General features: G+C 48.0%; 1 pseudogene; it reads right to left on the bottom strand.

The window, feature by feature from the left end:
* Positions 1-9,351: 9,351 nt before the first annotated feature.
* On the bottom strand, positions 9,352-11,572 carry LOC128070961 (testis-specific Y-encoded protein 1-like; annotated as a pseudogene).
* Between the last annotated feature and the right edge of the window lie 5,799 nt (positions 11,573-17,371).

The following is a 17,371-nucleotide window of genomic DNA, read 5'->3' as shown; positions in this document are numbered from 1 at the left end:
TTTGATTCATTGCGTCCCCTTTGCCAGTTGGCTGGCCTGTAGTCCCAATGAGGTAGGCATATCTGTGTCAGACACAGTAGCAAAGCAAGTTAAAATTCCCAAAGGAAAGAGAGCCTTGACGTCCACTTTGATTTGTGCTGGACCCATAGTTTTAACTGCAAAGGATCAAACACAGGAAATCTGTTCAGCTTTTGAATTGGGCTAAATTGAGTTCTCTTACCCTTAAGCTACAATGGAGTTGTCCAAGAATAGTAAATATGGCGGATAAAAATAGTCCAGGGTGATTAAACCCTTTTTAGAACTCTTCCTTATATTTTCCAGTTACATGTGTCTTACCCTAGTTGAACATGTGAAGATTTCAGTTTTGTATCTTATCTTGCCTTGGACACAAATGTAGTAGCGTTAACAGCTAATTCTTGGCGTGTGTAATTTCCCATTGTATCAAACTAATTGAGTTTCAGTCTTTCTTGACACAGTCTGATGTGCAGGAATTGTCTCCTGTATTTCAGTAATTATCAGGTCATAGAGTTATCCTTCCTCTAATCTCGCCAACCATCTAATCTGTGATTATACTTGTGGAAACCTTTTTTTCTTGCGGTCTCCAAGGGCTCTTTCACAGACCTGTGGGGTACAACCCCTCTAAGTATTGGTTCCTGAACATCAGCACACTTGGCTGCCTCTGTAGGTTCTTGGAGTTGAGTCTCCTCCTGGAGTTGAATGTCACCCCTTCTCCACTTCTGGCACAGATAGCTAGCAGTCTCTGTGCACCATTCAAGGAAGCTGGGATCCTGTCTGTAGACCTATGCCAGGAGCAATCTCTCCGTTTCCTCTTCCTTTCCTCTCCTCTTTGTCTCTCCCCACTCTCCCCACTCCTCAATTTATTTAAGTCCTCTAAGCTTTCCCAAAATGCTGGAAAGTGATAATCACCAAGGGGTTAGCATCCCTCTCAGAACTGAAGAGGAAGGACTACAGGTGATTAAGCTGTAGTGAGTCTATTGTCTCCATTTTAGGTAATTTCCTGAGTGTAAATTCAAATTCAAATAAATTGTGTTTATTTACTCGAAGCTTGATTGGTTTATTTGCACTTTGAATATTTTACTAGGCCTTTCCAGTTAGTTTACTTGGGCCAAAGCACTTTGCTGAGTGTCAGCTTAAACCACTTTTAGTTGTATAAAGAGTGTGTGTGTATTCTGGTCTCAGGTGAAAACTCTGTGTATAAATAAATACGCAGACTATTGCATTCTTATCTCCTTTCTTCGATTTCTGTAGTAAAAAATACGAAATGTTTTAGTTATGTGTTTTTATTGTTGCTGAGTATTATCAACACTGTTACTGTTAGTTGCTGTGAAGTATGCTCCTAAGGAGGACAAGTTGTATTTATTGCCAAATTAAAAGGTTCCAGCAATATGGTCCCTGACTGCTTCCTCTCTTCCATTCTCTGTCCTTCTACTCTACTATTTTCCCTACGAATGTACTCTTTTTGACAACACTGGCCTTGGTTTTCCTCCATCAAATTCCATTTCTTCCCGATCCAGAGACTGCAAGTGCTGTTCTTCGGGAAATGCTCTTCCCGTAGGCCTGCATGGCTTGCTACCTCCCTTGTTTGAGCTTCACCAATGCTGTTCAAATAACACAATCAAATCTCCAACCCCCTCTCTTTCCTCCTCCTCCTTCAAGGCACTTGAAGTCTCTATCCTCTTCTTCCCTCTCCAGCCTAAATTTCCTAAATTTTCACACACACACACACACACACACACACACACACACAGACACACACACACACACACACAAACGAAGAGATAATAACCTCAGGGCTTTGCTTCTTAGATTTAACTTGAGTCAGATTCTGTGCCTGCAAATAAAAGATAGTTAATAGTGAGTTGAGTTCTTTCAGGAGCTTCCTCTGTTTTTCTATTGATACCTCTATATTTTGTTCACACAATGACACTTTGTTTTCTTTGCGAATATATTGAAGATCTGTCAACATTACTATTTTGTTACTACCCTTTGTGAATTTCCTTGTCTGCTGTGCTTGTTCTTTTGGGAAAAATTTATTATTTTATTAATGTTGCCAAACATTGTAAGTAAAATTAATATTTGTAGAAATAATTTTTAAAAAATTATTTCTGCTGTCTTTTTACAAATAACATGGCATATTTTTATTTTTTTAAATAATCGTATTGGTGTTGGCCAATTCTGAACTTCTAAATAGTGATGTGTAAATGGGCTTTCTTGTTCTGAGTACCATCAAAAGCAATGAGTATCTGGCTTAATAAATTTCCGTTTCTGTTTTTAGATCTTGAAGAGAATTGTTTGATTGGATAGTTTACAACATTTGTTGAGACATTTACTTTTCTTTCGTTCTCCGTTCGTTCCTTTCTTTTTCTTGCTTTGTTCCCTTGTCTGTCTTCCTCTTTCTTTCCTTCCCTTTCTTTCTCCAGGTTTTTGCTTGACTGGACCTTTCCTGAAACAAATGTAATTCCACTCAGAGTTGAATATTATCCTCTCAGAATCCCATAATTAACCTCCTTGTCCCCTTATTAGATTTGCCACAGTTGTATCAATGTTTCTGATTTTCTTTTTCCAAGAAGCAGCTCTTGCTTTATTATCCCAACAAGGTTTATTTTTGTTGTTTTCTATTTTTGTTTCAATTCATATATACTTTCTACATTCTTTAGGATTTTTTCCTTTGTAACTTTGTATTTTAGAAGCTTTCTTTACAATTTTTCTCTCTGTTAATGTATTAAATTTACAGTCTTGAATTTCAGATGTATATCAGAGTGATTTAGTTATGCAGATACGTATCTATTCTTTGGTAGGTTCTTTTCCATTATAGGTTATTACATGATACTGAGGATTTCTTTTTTCTTTTTTTCCTCATAGATGGTTTAGGGATTGACCTATGTTTATTTGGCAATTTTGTCTGAATCCCAAATATTTTTATGTATACATGGTTTTTAATTAAAATTTCATTGTCTAAGATTTTTGGCAAGTTGATTCCAAAGATTTCACTATTTTCAGGCTGAATGTTTTAATTTATCGTTTGCTGAGAATTAAGTTTTCCTTGGAGCTCTGAGGGTATGTGTGTGTATCCACTGACATGTCTATACACACATCCTTTTCAGATTCCTACATGTTTTAAGATATGTAAATGTAGTTTCAAAGATATTTTCTGTTTGTATGGTGAAAACATAAAATGTTTTAATTTTAGATATTTGTTCCCCCAAATGAATATAGTATAGAGAGTAAGGTATAAAACTATATTCCTTTGAGAATTATCCTTACTAACAGAACTTGGCAATGTTAAAAAATTATTCATAACACTTCCGAAAGGTGGTAAGGAAAACTTGACTCAAGGTAAGAGTACTACAGTGGGGTATTATGACATGGGAGAGAGATTGAGCTTATGTCTGACTCCAGCAGGGATGCAGCTGGGATTTATAGCTAAGGAACAGGGTGGGTCCATGGGATTACAAACAGAGATGGGAGACTGAAAAGCAATGGACAACAATAACAGAATGGGTGTCAGTGGATGGAAACTTATTAAGAGGACTATAAGGGTGAGGGTGGATTCTGGCTCAACTGAGAGGATCATTGCTGAGGCTAGGCAAGGCTGATAAGATATTCAGGTGAGTGAAATGATATTTGATCTGATACTGAGGGTGGTCAAATCAAGGGTGGGCTGTGTTTTCTAAAGTGAAGTAGCAGATTCTGGATTAGATTGGACTAGATGGACAGGCAGCCCTGAATAAAGGCATTGCCCAAAGTTGGCAGTGCATTAATGAACGAGTGCTGCATAACCAATTAGCCAAAACTAGCAGCTTGAAACAATATAGTTTCATACTGCTGGTGAAAGTTGGGAATCCAGGAGTAATTCAGCTGAGTGTTGTGGCTCAGTGTCTCATGAGATTGCCATCCTCTGAAGCCTTGCCATGCGCCGGTGGATTTCCTTCCAAGATGGCTTACTCACATAGCTGTTGAAACCAGTTTGCTTGCTGGCTGTTGGGAGAAAGCCTCGGTTCTTTCACATGGGCCTCTCTAAAGGGCTACGTGAGTGTTCCCAAGATATGACTAAGCTGGCTTCTAGAGTGAGTGATCCAAGAGGATGAGCAAGGAGGCTGCAGTGCCTTTTATGACCTAGTCTCAGACGCTTCATTGTTCGTTTCTACAATATTCTAACATGAGAAGTGAGCCACTAAGTCCACCACACATGTGAAGGGGAGAAGGAAGGAACCGTGGACATAGTTTAAAACCGCGTGGTACACAGATGGCCGGAAACTGTTTACATGCTTGTATGTCCAAAATGCATTTTCCTGCCAATGCTTTCAAACGATTTATCTGTTATAGCATTAACTTGAAGTTCAGGACCTTGTCGTCTAAGTCAGGTCCAGCTATGGATCAGGGTCCACGTGTACAGTATCTCAAGTGTTCTGTTGCTCAGTTGTGTCGTATTCTTTGCGACCCCATGGACTGCAGCCCTGAAGGCTCCCCTGTCCGTCAACTCCAGGAGCTTGCTCAGACTCAAGTCCATTGAGTCGATGATGCTATCCAACAATCCCATCCTCTGCTGTCCCCTTCTCCTACCTTCATTTTTTTCCGCATCACGGTCTCTTCCAAAGAGTCAGTTATTTGCATCAGGTAGCCCAAGTGTTGGAGCTTCAGCTTCAGCATCAGTCCTTCGAATGAATATGCAGGAGAGATCTACTTTAGGATTGACTGGTTTGATCTCCTTGCAGTCCAAGAGCCTCTCAAGTCTCCAACACATCAGTTCAAATTATACAAGTGTAGTTCCTCTAGACCTGAGGATGTGTGAGCAAAAGAGATGAGTAAATCTGCTCCCTTTCACAGCCGACATGCAGTGGTGGTATGTTGGGGCATAGATAACCTTCATAGACACTCCTGTTCCAGAAAGGGGAGGGGAGATGGGAGTCAGTAGTAGCAGTTGTGAAATCCCATGGGTTCTTGTGGGCAGTCCTTTGATTAGTATTTAAGGCCTGGAAACTTCCTCGGCTTCAGTCTCTGATTTTTTAACTCTACCCCCTGACGTGATGCCGTTGCGTGAAAGGTGGCTAGTATATGGTTACATGAAACAGTCTCCCTAGCCTGCTTCCTGCTTGTAGAAGGTAGAAGTCCAGAGCTCCTATTTTGTACTATTGCTGGTCCTTGCAGTCCGAGCTGAACTTAAATATGTTATCTTAAAACCTTGGTGTGTCTCCTGATACTCTTACTGGTGTTCATGGCAAAGCACCCCACTCCAAAGCCACAATCACACATGTCTTCATAATAAGGCTTACTCTGTCTTGGTTTTCTGCTGAGATAGCTGAGGGATAACACCCTGAACCTTGGTAGAAGTCTTATTGTGTGACTGAAAGGATCTCGGAGTGACACCCCTAAACTCTTTGGAGGGTATTGGCCTGACTAAATAATGCCATGAGGCATCCCCTTCCAGCTTTCTGAGGCTTACCAAACAATTTTACAGTCACACTCACCTTTAGAACACCTTTGTTTATAAAAAATAATACGAAGAAGAACTGGCCTGTTGGTGATGTAAAATGTTATATTTAGACCACCTAATCTCAATGCCCTGGATATGATCTTGCTTGAGAGTCATTAACTTTAACATCTTCTGTCGTCTTAAAAGACTGAAAAATTGCCAAATTTTTAGAAAAATTCCCTTCATGTTTTACTACAGGCAGCAAGAAGAGACCAGGAAGCACTTTTGGCTGTTTGGATGGAAATCCTCTTAGATAAGTCAATTAATTAAGTACAGTTTGTCCTCCCTGCACATTAGGTACATTTTCTAGTTTTCATAAACTGCAGGTGTAGTGGACTTTCCTCTTCACACTCCCCAGGCTCTTTCCTCCTGCCTCTCCTTTCTGCCAGGCATTCTAGCTGCACGACTGTGATTCCACTTAGAACGTGTTTGCTCAGTGAGATAACGGGGAGCGATTCCCTGGCTTCAGTGCTTCTGCTGGCCAGAGACTATGTACCTTTCCCTAAGAACTTCATGTTTTTGCTGTCCAACTTCTATCACCTGGCTAGGTCAGTTGCAATAGCTCATACTCTCAAGCGAACTGGCAGGGATTTCTGCCTGCAAATGTGCAGAAACATACATGTGTACACAGTAACATCGCTGAGAGGAAACTTGTCCATATGCAGAAGTACAAGCTTTCTTTTCCAGGAACATGAATTTTGATAAGCACTCAAATTTCTACGCACACATGTGCACAAACATACACGTGTACACAGTAACATCCCTGAGAGGAAACTTGTCCATATGCAGAAGGACAAGTTTTCTTCTCCAGGAACATGAATTTTGGCAAGGACTCAAATGTCCGCACGCAGATGTGCACAAATGTATGGGTGAACACAGTAACATCACTGAGAGGAAACCTGTCCATATGCAGAAGTACAGTTTTCTTTTCCAGGAACATGAATTTTGGTAAGCACTCAAATTTCTGCGCGCACATGTGCACAAACATATGTGTGTACACAGTAACATCGCTGAGAGGAAACCTGTCCATATGCCGAAGTACAAGCTTTCTTTTTCAGGAACGTGAATTTTGGTAAGCACCCACATTTCTTTGTCCTTGTTTTCTCACTTGCTCATCGATCATGTCATGTTACACTTCTACCTCTGTGCCTTATCCTCAAAGGTTCCAAAACCTTGGCATTTGCTATTGACAGGGACTGGCCTGCAGAGCAGCGGGCAGGGTTGGAAGTTCTTGGCATGAACAGCTGTATAACATGTGCCTGCCTTCTGCATTCTCCCATCACCTTGGACAGCTTCACAGTACCAGTCACGTTGGCCTGATCCATTGCCTGTGCATTCCTTCAGGGGACCAGAAAACAAGGACCTCTGAGCTCAGCTGACTTGAAGAACTGCTTTCTCGGTGTGCCCCTCTCTAGGTCATTCCTTGTCAATGTTGTGCCCCTCTTGCTAGCCTACCACCCGTTACAGCCCCCAGCATTCTGAATGAGGCCCCCTGTTCTTCCTATCTGTGTAGCGTTCTGTGTGCACCATCCCATCTGCCTGTGCCCCCACGTGCTATCTCCACGTAGCAGGAAAAGGCCAGAAACGCCTGAGCCTCCAAAAGCCCCCAGAGACTGTGACAGGCCTGGGTCTGATGCAAGGTTGTGAAGAAGGTGCACATGGATACAGGGTCTCTTCCGATACCAAGAATGGAACTGCAGGCCATAAAAGTAAGGTGGCATCCCTACACATCTTCCTTTGTGTTTAACACTACCCATGCACATGGAGTCCCCCAACGGATGATGCCCGGGGAAACCTGCAGTTTCTGGGCCCAGAGCTAATGCCTCCGTTGGACAGAAAGCAGTGTTACTATCTGAAATGGACCAAGAGGGCTTGAACCACCCATGCCTCAGTGATTTGCTAAATGCCAAGGCTCTGTTTCAGTTGCTCTCATTAGGCCCAGGTCGGACTCCCTACAGTCATGCATCCCTGCTTCCCTACACAGCACCTGTTGCCAAGGCAGCCAGTGCCCGGTTGGGCCCAGGGACATCCAAGACGGTCACCTGGAAGGCAGCATCCCTCTGAGTGTCACCTGGGTGCAGATCCCCTACAACACAATCAGAGACTCTGCTTGAGCAAGACTACCAGAATCCTCCTTCAGGTGCAGACGTGCACCTTTGCCCTTCAGGCCCCCAAAGCCAGGGGCAAGACCCCAAAGAAAAGAAGGAATTCATGTCAGAACTTTCAGCGTGGACCATGGGGTATCTTTGGCAGGACCGCTACTGCCTAGAGTCTGGACCCTGAAAACCAGCAGGCCCTGAACTGTGCCAGGGGCTTCTCTGTCTCCCTCTCCTGGGGTCCCTTGGGACATGCAGTTTACCCACCGCCCTTGTCTTTTCTCTGTTCCCTCCCTCACAGGCATATCCCGGCATAGGGTCACACAGGTAAGCCCACTTGCGCTTTCCTCGCCTTTGGGCACTGCCAGGGAGGCAGGCTGGAAGTGCCTGGAGGCATGCCACGCTCACAGCATGTCTCTCCTAGGATGCCTGTGGTTTTGCAGATACAGCATACTTTAGCACATCTCATGTTTTGTGTCATACCGTGCCAGTGTGTGCCACCCTCAGGGAGGGCGTGTGCTGGCTGCTGGGCTGATCTGGGGCAGCACTGGCCCAGGACCTTCCCAGTTCTCCTTGTCACATGTGTGTGGAACAAGTCTCCAGTGCAGCAGGCAATCTGTGACTCTTTCTCCTTCAGCTCTCTGCCCATCTCGGCAGGACCTTAGCCTCACCATCCCGGGTCTTGCCATAGGCACGTCCATCATTTCCAGAGGCCAGCCCGTGGCCCCACACACTGAGGGCTCCACAGGCAGTGGTTTCAAAGCCCCACCCCACGTGATTTGCTCTGTGTGAATCCTTAGACCGTGAAACCCTTTTCCTGATCCAAACACACACAACAACACGGTAGAACTGATGAGCATGTTTTGTATCTGGTCTAATTGCAGATATCTGGAGCCACAGTCTGGAGTTATCACTGGCCATCCTTTCCTCGTTCCCATCCTGGGCAGGGTCAGTGCAGAGATACGGCGACTGACCACCTTCAGCCTGGTCGCCTCATGATTCCTCTTCTGGTTGCTCAGCACCTCCTCTCCTGCCGCCTTCATCTCTGCCTCTGCCCTGGGCTGGACACACACACACACACACAGGCAGCACAAATAAGCACGTGTGTATACACACACACGCTCAGCACGGGGACACAAATGCAAATAACGAACATAGGTGTTTCAGGAGGTGAAGGCGACCGAGGCCAGCAATGGCGGAGATGGCGACAGTAGGCACCATGTCCTGCCCTTGGGGCTCCCTGTTCACCTTCTCCACGAATTCTTCCGTATTTTCCCAAGGCAGCCTGAAGCCGCTTCCAGCGCAGCATGTGTGGTGGTGCTGAGCCACCAAGTGGTGGATGTGGAATTTCACAGAAGATCCCAAAGTCAGCACACAGGTGCACTGGGACCCCGGAGAGGACGCCCTTGCAATTTTAGGCCTTCCCAGGGTAAGGGGCGGGAGTGTAAGGCACAGGCAATCTCAAACTCAGTGAGCAACAGGAGGCCAGGAGATGGAAGGACCCATGGAAGGATGATTCTGACAAAGGAACTTAATTCACCCTGCCTCTAATAGTATCACCTAGCACTCTCAACTCTGCAACCACAACTGATTTGAGGGGACTTGCTTCACTCACAGACACACTGAATCCCCAAGCCCCCAGTCTCAGCAGGCCACTTGCTACATGCGTGGCCCAAATTCAGACTCCGCAGCCAGCGTGCATGAGACTGAGCAAGCCCATTTGGGAAAGGACAGTGTCCCGGCTAGCACAAGGCTGTCCCTTCATGGCCCACCTCCAGACCCCTTCACCACACGTGTTTCTGTCATGGAAAAATCTTCTCTCCTGGGGTAGTCCTTCAGGAGATCATCCCACTGATCTTCGCTGATAATCTGCTGGCAACACTTTGCAGCTGAGCAAGCTTATCCCTGGGCTGACCAGGATCTGAACCCTCACACGAGCAGCCAAGAACTCCAACAACAATCATCAACTGTATGCAGGACCAAAACAATACCACCTCAGCAATCCTGTTTGATTCTGGGCAGTTGTGGCCTGACAACCAGTTGAGAAAATTAAGGCTCCTGGTGTCCAGCCTGCAGCTGGTGCTCCCTGTTCAAAGTCCCAGAACCAACGGACTGGAGTGGAACGATGTCCCCTATACCCTGCAGGAAGAGAGGGGAGATGGGTGTGGATCCCAGAGGTGGATCATCCACACCCCTGCACACCCACAATCATCATTCCCGGACTCACGTGTTACCAGTGATGTCAAGGTAATACTCCTTTATGATCACTCTTTTCAAGAAATAGGGGTGGTCTCGAAAGGAAAAGATCAGCTTGCTGCATGACCGTGGATGGCTCGCACCTGTACCTGCTAGGACAGGGAGGAGGGAAAAGGTGCAAGCTTCTAGGGTCCTCAGCTTGCCTCCCAGGCAGGCATTAACAGCTTCCACGAAGCCTCTCCAAACTCTCACAGTGTAGGACATGGATAACATGGTCCTCCCACACCCCAGCAAGTCCCATGCCCACCTGTCCTCATTCTCCCTCACTGACATTCAAGTCGATCATGTAGCTGAGAAAGTCTTTATCTTGGTCGCTGATCATGACAGGAACTTGAGGGTGGTTCATAATCTGCTTGAGGTCAAGGAGCCATTTACGCCACATGCTGGGCCCAGAAGAGCCAGGCGCATCAGCCCTAGTCTGGGGTGGAAGAAGGACACGGGAAGAGGCATCTTCAAGGATGCTGGGCACTTCTGCTTACCCAGCCACTACTGATGAGCTCAGGCCCTGCCATACCATCAGACAAGCTCATGGCTCTGTGTTCCTGGTGGTGTTCTGTATCTGAGGTGGTCTGCATTCCCCAGGCAGGGGCTGTTTCTGATAGCTATTATTTCCCAGACCTGTGTATGCTGGGTAGTGGCATGTCACTGCCTACATGGTAGGACTAACAATCGTTGTGACAAACCATGTCTGAAAGCAAAGGGGTTGGGGTTGGCTAGTGTATGTCTACATATGTTCTGTGGGTTTCTGTGTGTGTGTGTGTGTGCGTGTGTGTGTGTGACTCCCATATCTCAGTTATTTAAGGAATCATTCACCTTGACAACAATAACTGTCAGCTAAGGCGGCTCTGGTGTACTGTCTCTGGTCATTTCTGACTTAGAGGCTGTTCCTCCTCAGATGCAGGCCTGAAGTAGACACACAGGGTCATGGCTGCGACACTTACAGGTGTGGCCCTGCCCGGACTCTACTCAGCTGTGCCTTTGGAGCCTGCCAATTGCCCAGTACCACACTTCCTTCAGGGTCCACCATCCTGCCCCCTCGCCTCCACCCCTCCTCCTGCTCCTGCCTCTGCACCTCCCCCTCCTCCTGAGCAGCGGACCACAAGGAGTAGCAGGAAGGATACCACGTTGGCCCAGAAGCCAGGGATGCCCTGGATGATGGCACTCTTCTGAGCCAAGTCCCGCTTCCTCCTCTCATGGCTCTTGCACATGAACCAAACGTAGGCCCTGTAGGTTTTCTCAGGCTCAGAGCTCAGTTCCACTTGCAGGGTCGCCAGTGCCTGCATCACATCTAGTGCCGGGAGCTCACTCGGGCCTCCAGGCCTTTCCTGGCACTGCTCCTCCACCGTCTTCTCCTCCAGCTCCAGGGAGGACCCCTGTCGCTGTTACTCATGCGGCACAACCTCCACATCCTCAGTGATGTCCTCTGGAAGCAGCTGGAAACCCCGTCTGATCCCTGCCACGACTCCGTCCACCTGGGCCTCGCCGTCCTCTCCTGCCTCCACTCTGAAGAGGGTGGCATCTTTGCCTGGCGTGGCCACTGGTGGCTGCAACGTCCCAGCCATGCGCAGCATCACCAGGACAGGCCACGGGGCCCCATCCCCCTGAGCACCTAAGGAGCTCACAGCTAAGGAGGTCTGGGGTCCCAGGACGCTCCCGCATTCCTCTCACGCTCCTCTTGGCTCTGGCCATGACCCCAGCCTGGGTCAGACGCTAAGGGACAGGACATAATAGCACCACAGCAAGTGGTGAGCAATGGCGGCCCAGGGTGCAGTAATCCTGTGGGGCCCACTAGTGTTTTTGCTGTGGGGAGTGTGGGGCATGCTTCAGAGGCTATGGCTCGCGTGTGTGTGGGGGGGGTGGGGGGCGGTGGGTGGCCTGAACTATAGAAACGGACGGTGGGAGCCCAGGACAGGGTGAACGGGCCCTGGGACATCAGCCATACAGGCGGGGCCCTAGGCTGTGAGCCACGCACAGGCAGCTGACCCAAATCTAGATCAGTGGCCGAGAGGGTGGTGGACAGCACACGATGGACACGCCCCTAGAGCGGATGGCATCTTCCGTGGTTCCTGGGATCCAGCTCCACTACGTGGCCAGACTCTGATCCAGAGAGCTAGCAGGTTTTGCATCTGCCGCTACCTCAGGCACTGTCATTGATCTGGTTCTGGAAATTCCAGCCACGGTTTCCTGATCCACAATCCAAACAGCACACTCCTGTGTCCCACAGGACCTTCAATATCTGGGAGCTCTCCCTGAGTATCCAGAGGATACACAGGGGTGCCAAGTGGCTGGATACTTTTCTCCATGGGACAGACAGACTGTTGCTGGCCGGATGCTAGGGGAGTAGGGAGAAACCCCACCGTTTGCCACGTTGATCTCCATTGTTCAGGGACACCAGGACCCTAGGGTATAGAGCTCTCTCTTTGTCTCTTTGTCTCTGCTTTGGCATAGCACTGTTTGGAGCAATCCTCCCTTGTGTGTTCCAGGGCTGGTGTCTGTGTGTCTTCTTCTCTTTAAGTGGTGCTGTTGCCATTTGCCACTCTATGGACACCAGCGCTTATAGGAGAAGCTTATCCTTGGAGTGAAGGCAAGCCCTTCTCCTCCTGAGTGAGTTGCACCGACGGGAGATCAGTTATTTTTTCCACAGGTTTCGAGAGTGCTTTCTCCATCTTGAAAGCCAACAGTGGGCAGTCCCTGCTGAACCGCAGAAGGGGTCGGGTAACCCTCCCTCCCTCACTGGACAGACATGAACCTGCACAGGCCTGAGGTGGCTTGGCCACACTTTTCACAGAGGGAGAAATGGGGCATGCTCTGCTGGCATGAGGAAGCTCCCTGAACCTTGTTCAAATTCCTGCCAGTGAGTCGCTAAGGACAACTCCCTGTTAAGTTCCGTGACTCACTGGTGCGGGAGACATGTACGTCTGCCCATTTACCCTATCGAGGCCCTTTCAGGTGGTTCTGTTCTCCATCTGAGAACACGTACCAGCCTGCCCAGTTACCCAATCCTGTGGGGCGGGGGGCAGCAACAGGAACAATCTAAGCCATCCATCGTATAGTCCTGACCCCCTATATATGCTTTCTGCAAAGAGTACAAAGAGTGATGTTTCAGACTGGAAGACTATGCAGGTAGCAAGTGCCTATGCTGCGGTGCTGGTCCATTTCTGAAACCTCACATAAACGGCAAGTGTTGCTCATGCTCACGGTACGGTCAGGGAAAGAATTCCCAGTGTTCGAGAAGGATGGAAAGGCCTTTGTAGCTGCATGTCCAAAGGGCTGTGGGGTCACCCGCTGTGGCTTCTGTGTCTGGCATTGCAGCCTGTTCTGTGTCTTGGCTCCTCTGCACTCTCCCTGGTGGCCCCCAGTCAATTTCTTCCTGCCTCTCCTTTCTGCCAGGCTTCCTGGGTGCACCACTGTGATTCCACTTAGAAACTGCTCACTCAGTGAGATAACAGGCATTGGTACCCTGGCTCCAGTGCGTCTCATGGCCTGAGTATGTACCTTTCCCTATGGCTTTCATGTTTTCGCTATCCAACTTCCATCACCTGGCTGGGTCAGTTCCGACACTTCATATTCACAAGCGTACTGTCAGGCAATTTTGTGCGCACACATGCACACACATGCGTGTGTACACACTAATATCCCTGACAGGAAACTTGCAGATATGCAGAAGTACAAGCTTTCTTCTCCAGGAACATGAGTTTTGGTAACCACCCGAGTTTCTCTGTCCTGGTTATTTTCTTTCACATGCTCATCGATCATGTCAGGTTGCACTTCTAACTCTGTGATTTAGCCTCAAAGGCTACAAAATTTTGGCATTTTTCTCCTGACAGGGACCGATCTGCAGAGAATTGGGCAGGTTGGAAACGCTCGCCCTGGACAGCTGAGTGACAGGCACCTGCGTTCTGCATTCTCCCATCACCTTGGACAGCTTCCCAGTACCAGTCAGGCTATTCTGATCCATTGTCTGTGCAATCCTTCAGGGCACCAGAAAACAAGGACGTCTGGGCTCAGCTGACTTGGAGAACTGTCTTCTTGGTGTGCACCTATCTAGGTCATTCCTGGTCAAATCCGTGTCCCTTTTGCTAGCCTACCACCCCTTAGGGCCCACAACATTCTGAGTGAGGCCCCCTGTTCTTTCTATCTGTGTAGCTTTCGATGTGCACCTGTCTACCTGTGCTTCCAAGTGCTATCTCCCTTTAGCAGGAAGAGGCCAAAGAGATGTCCGAGCCTCCAAGGGCCCCCAGGGACTGTGATGGGCCTGTGTGTGATCCAGTGCTGTGAGGATCCGTGTGTATGTTTGGCAAAACCAATACAAATATTGTAAAGTAAAATAAATAAAAAATATAAGAATTAAAAAGAGAAAACCAAATTCTTCCCTTAGATGAAGATTGTTTACAACCCAGTGTGTGTCCATTGGCTGGACATGGTCCTTGGAATTTCGCTGATGGGTTTGGACCCTAAACTTCAAAATGATGGCAGAAGGTAGAAAGACATTTAGACGTTGTTCTGCGAAAGCAAGGAGAAAGGCACTACTGCCAAAAAGATGACTAAGAGGGAACAATAATAGTCTTCTATCATTGGAAAAATATAATGGTCCCAGGGAGAGTATTTAGATAATATAAAAAGGATCCTTGGGAAGGAAAATTCAGACTCTCAGGAACATTTTCTACGTCAGGACTTGTGAAATAGTGTTCCAAAAAAAGAGGCAGAAACTGTCTTCACTGAAACATGGAAAGTCAACTGAAAATTGAACATGATAAGAACTCCAGCTGGGCATCGCCAATCTACTTCTTAAAGATGAGTTTGCCAAGATGTAGCTTTAAGAAAGATCTTGAACTGTAGGCCAAGAGCGAACAAGCTATTGCTGCAGGGAAAACATAGATACGTCTCATTAAGTATAATGGTAAGTAATGTAAGCTAGACACAGGGATGCATACTGTATGATTCCGTTCATGTAAAGGTCCAAAAGAGACCGAACTAATCTATGCGTTGAAAGTCAGATATCCTAGTTATCTTTGGAGTGCGGTGATTGGGAGAGACACAAGAGAGTTTTCAGGGTTGCCGGTGATGTTCTGTTTCTTGATTTGGATGCTAATTACGTGGATGTGTTTAGTTGGTGAGTATCCATGGAACTGTACACTCCTGACTTATGTATTTTTCCATATGTATATTGATAACAAAAAGTTATAAAGCTTTTAAAAATATAAATACATAACCATGTATTGAGGAAGGAGCACATAGATAAAGGGCCACTTCTGATACAAGGCGTGCAACCTGAGGCCATAAAGATAAGGTGGCATTTCCACACGTAGTCCCTTGTGTTTATGACTACCCTGACCCACGGAATCCCCCAACAGATGATGACCTGGGAAACCTGCCCTTACTGGGCCCACAGATCAAGCCTCCCTTGGGCAGATAGCAGTTTTTCTATCTCAAAAACAACAAGAGGGCTTGATTCCACCCACCCTCACTGATTTGCTAAATGTGAATACTCTCTTTCAGTTGGTCTCATTAGGCCCAGGTAGGACTCCTTACAGTCAGGCATCCCTGCTTACCTACAGAGCCCATGTGCCTAGGAAGCCAGTCCTCGGCTGGGCACAGGGATATCGAAGACGGTCAGCCAGGACGCAGCTTCCCTCTGAGTTTCCGATGGTGCAAATCCCCTCTGAAAACACCAGACAGCCTGCTCCAGCAAGACTGCTAGAATCCTCTCTCAGGTGCAGACACACACCTTTGCCCCTCAGGCCCCAAAAGCCACAGGCAAGGCCCAGATGACAGAAGGAATTTACGTCAGGGCTTCCAGCATGAGCCATGGGGTATCTTGGGCAGGACTTTCCCTAGACCCTGAAAACCAGCAGGCCCTGAACTGCCCCCAGGGGCTTCCCTGTCTCCCGCTCTCCTGAGGTCCCTTGGGACATGCAATGAGCCCACCATCCTTGCTTCCTCCCTGTTCCCTCCCTCATAGGCACACCCCGGCAGAGGAACACACGCGTACACCAACACCTGCACTTTCTTCGCCTTTCTGCACTACCAGGAGACTGGAAGTGCCTGGAGGCATGCCACGCTCACACCTTGTCTCTCTTAGGATGCCTGTGGTTTTGCACGGACAACCTACCTTATTAGCATGTCTTGCATTTTCTGTCGCATCGTGCCAGTGTGTGCCACCCTCATGGAGAGAGCGTGCTGGCTGATGGGCTGATCCTGGGCAGCCCTGGTCCAGGACTTTCCCGGGTCTCCTTTTTATGTGTGTGGAACAAGTCTCCAGTGCAGCAGGCAATCTGTGTCTCTTTCTCCTTCAGGTCTCTTCCTTCTCAGCAAGACCTTAGCCTCCTCAACCATCCCAGGTCCTCTGTATCCGCATCCACCATTTCCGCATGCCGGCTCATGTCCGCACAGACTGTGGGCTCCACAGGCGGTGGTTTGAAATCCCCACACCACTTGATTTGCCCTGGGTGAATCCAGAGACCATGCACCCGCTCTTCCTGGTCCAAACACATACTACAACACGGGAGAAATGGTGAGCGTGTTTCTGTATTTCCTCTAATTCCAGATGTCTGGAGCCAAGTTCCTGTGTTACTACTGGCCATCCTTTCCTCATTCCCATCCTGGACAGGGTCACTGCGGAGATACAGTGAGCAACCACCCTCAGACTTGTGATGCCTTGTGTCTCCTCTTCTGGTTGCTTGGCATCTCCTCTCTTGTTGCCTTCATCTCTGCTTTTTCCCTGGACCAGACACACACACACACACACACATACACACATAAACACAGGCAACACAAGCATACACGTGTATACAATTACAGGCTTGATACAGAGACACAAACGTGTACAGGGAACACAGGTGTTTCAGGAGCTGAAGGCACCATGTCCAGCACTGTTGGAGATGGCGTCAGTAGGCACCACGTCCTGCCCTTGGAGCTCCCTGTCCACCTCCTCCCTGAGCACTTCCGTATTTTCCGAAGGCAGCCTGAAGCAGCTTCCAGCGCAGCATGTGTGGCTGTGGAGAGACGCCGATTGGTGGATGTGTAAATTCACAGAAGATCCCAAGGTCAGCACACAGGTGCCCTGGGACACCGGACAGGACGCCCTTTCAATGATAGGCTTTCCCAGGGTAAGGGGTGGGAGTGTAAGGCACAGGCATTCTTAAACTCATTGACTAACAGGAGGCTGGGGGATGGCTTGACACACGGAAAGAAGATTCTGACAAAGATACTTAATTCATCCTGTTTCTAGTAGTATCACCTGGACTCCCGCACTGAGGAAGACTTGCTTCACTTGGACACACCGAGTTCCAAAGCCCCCAGTCTCAGCAGGTCATGTGCTACATGCAGGACCCAAAGCCTGGCTCTGCAGCCAGCTTGCATGAGCCTGAGCATCCCCATTTGGAAAAGGACAGTGTCCTGGCCACGACACGGCTGTCCCTTCAGGGCCCGCCTCCAGACACCCTCCCCGCATGTGTCTCTGTCAGTTACCGCTCGGAGCAGAACTTTCCTTCCTCGGGTAATACGTCACAGGATTGTCCCACAT

Source organism: Budorcas taxicolor, chromosome Y (genome assembly GCF_023091745.1).
Source record: "Budorcas taxicolor isolate Tak-1 chromosome Y, Takin1.1, whole genome shotgun sequence".
Classification (NCBI taxonomy): domain Eukaryota; kingdom Metazoa; phylum Chordata; class Mammalia; order Artiodactyla; family Bovidae; genus Budorcas; species Budorcas taxicolor.
Note: the sequence above shows the minus strand (reverse complement) of the source record. Positions and strands in the feature narration are given on the sequence as shown.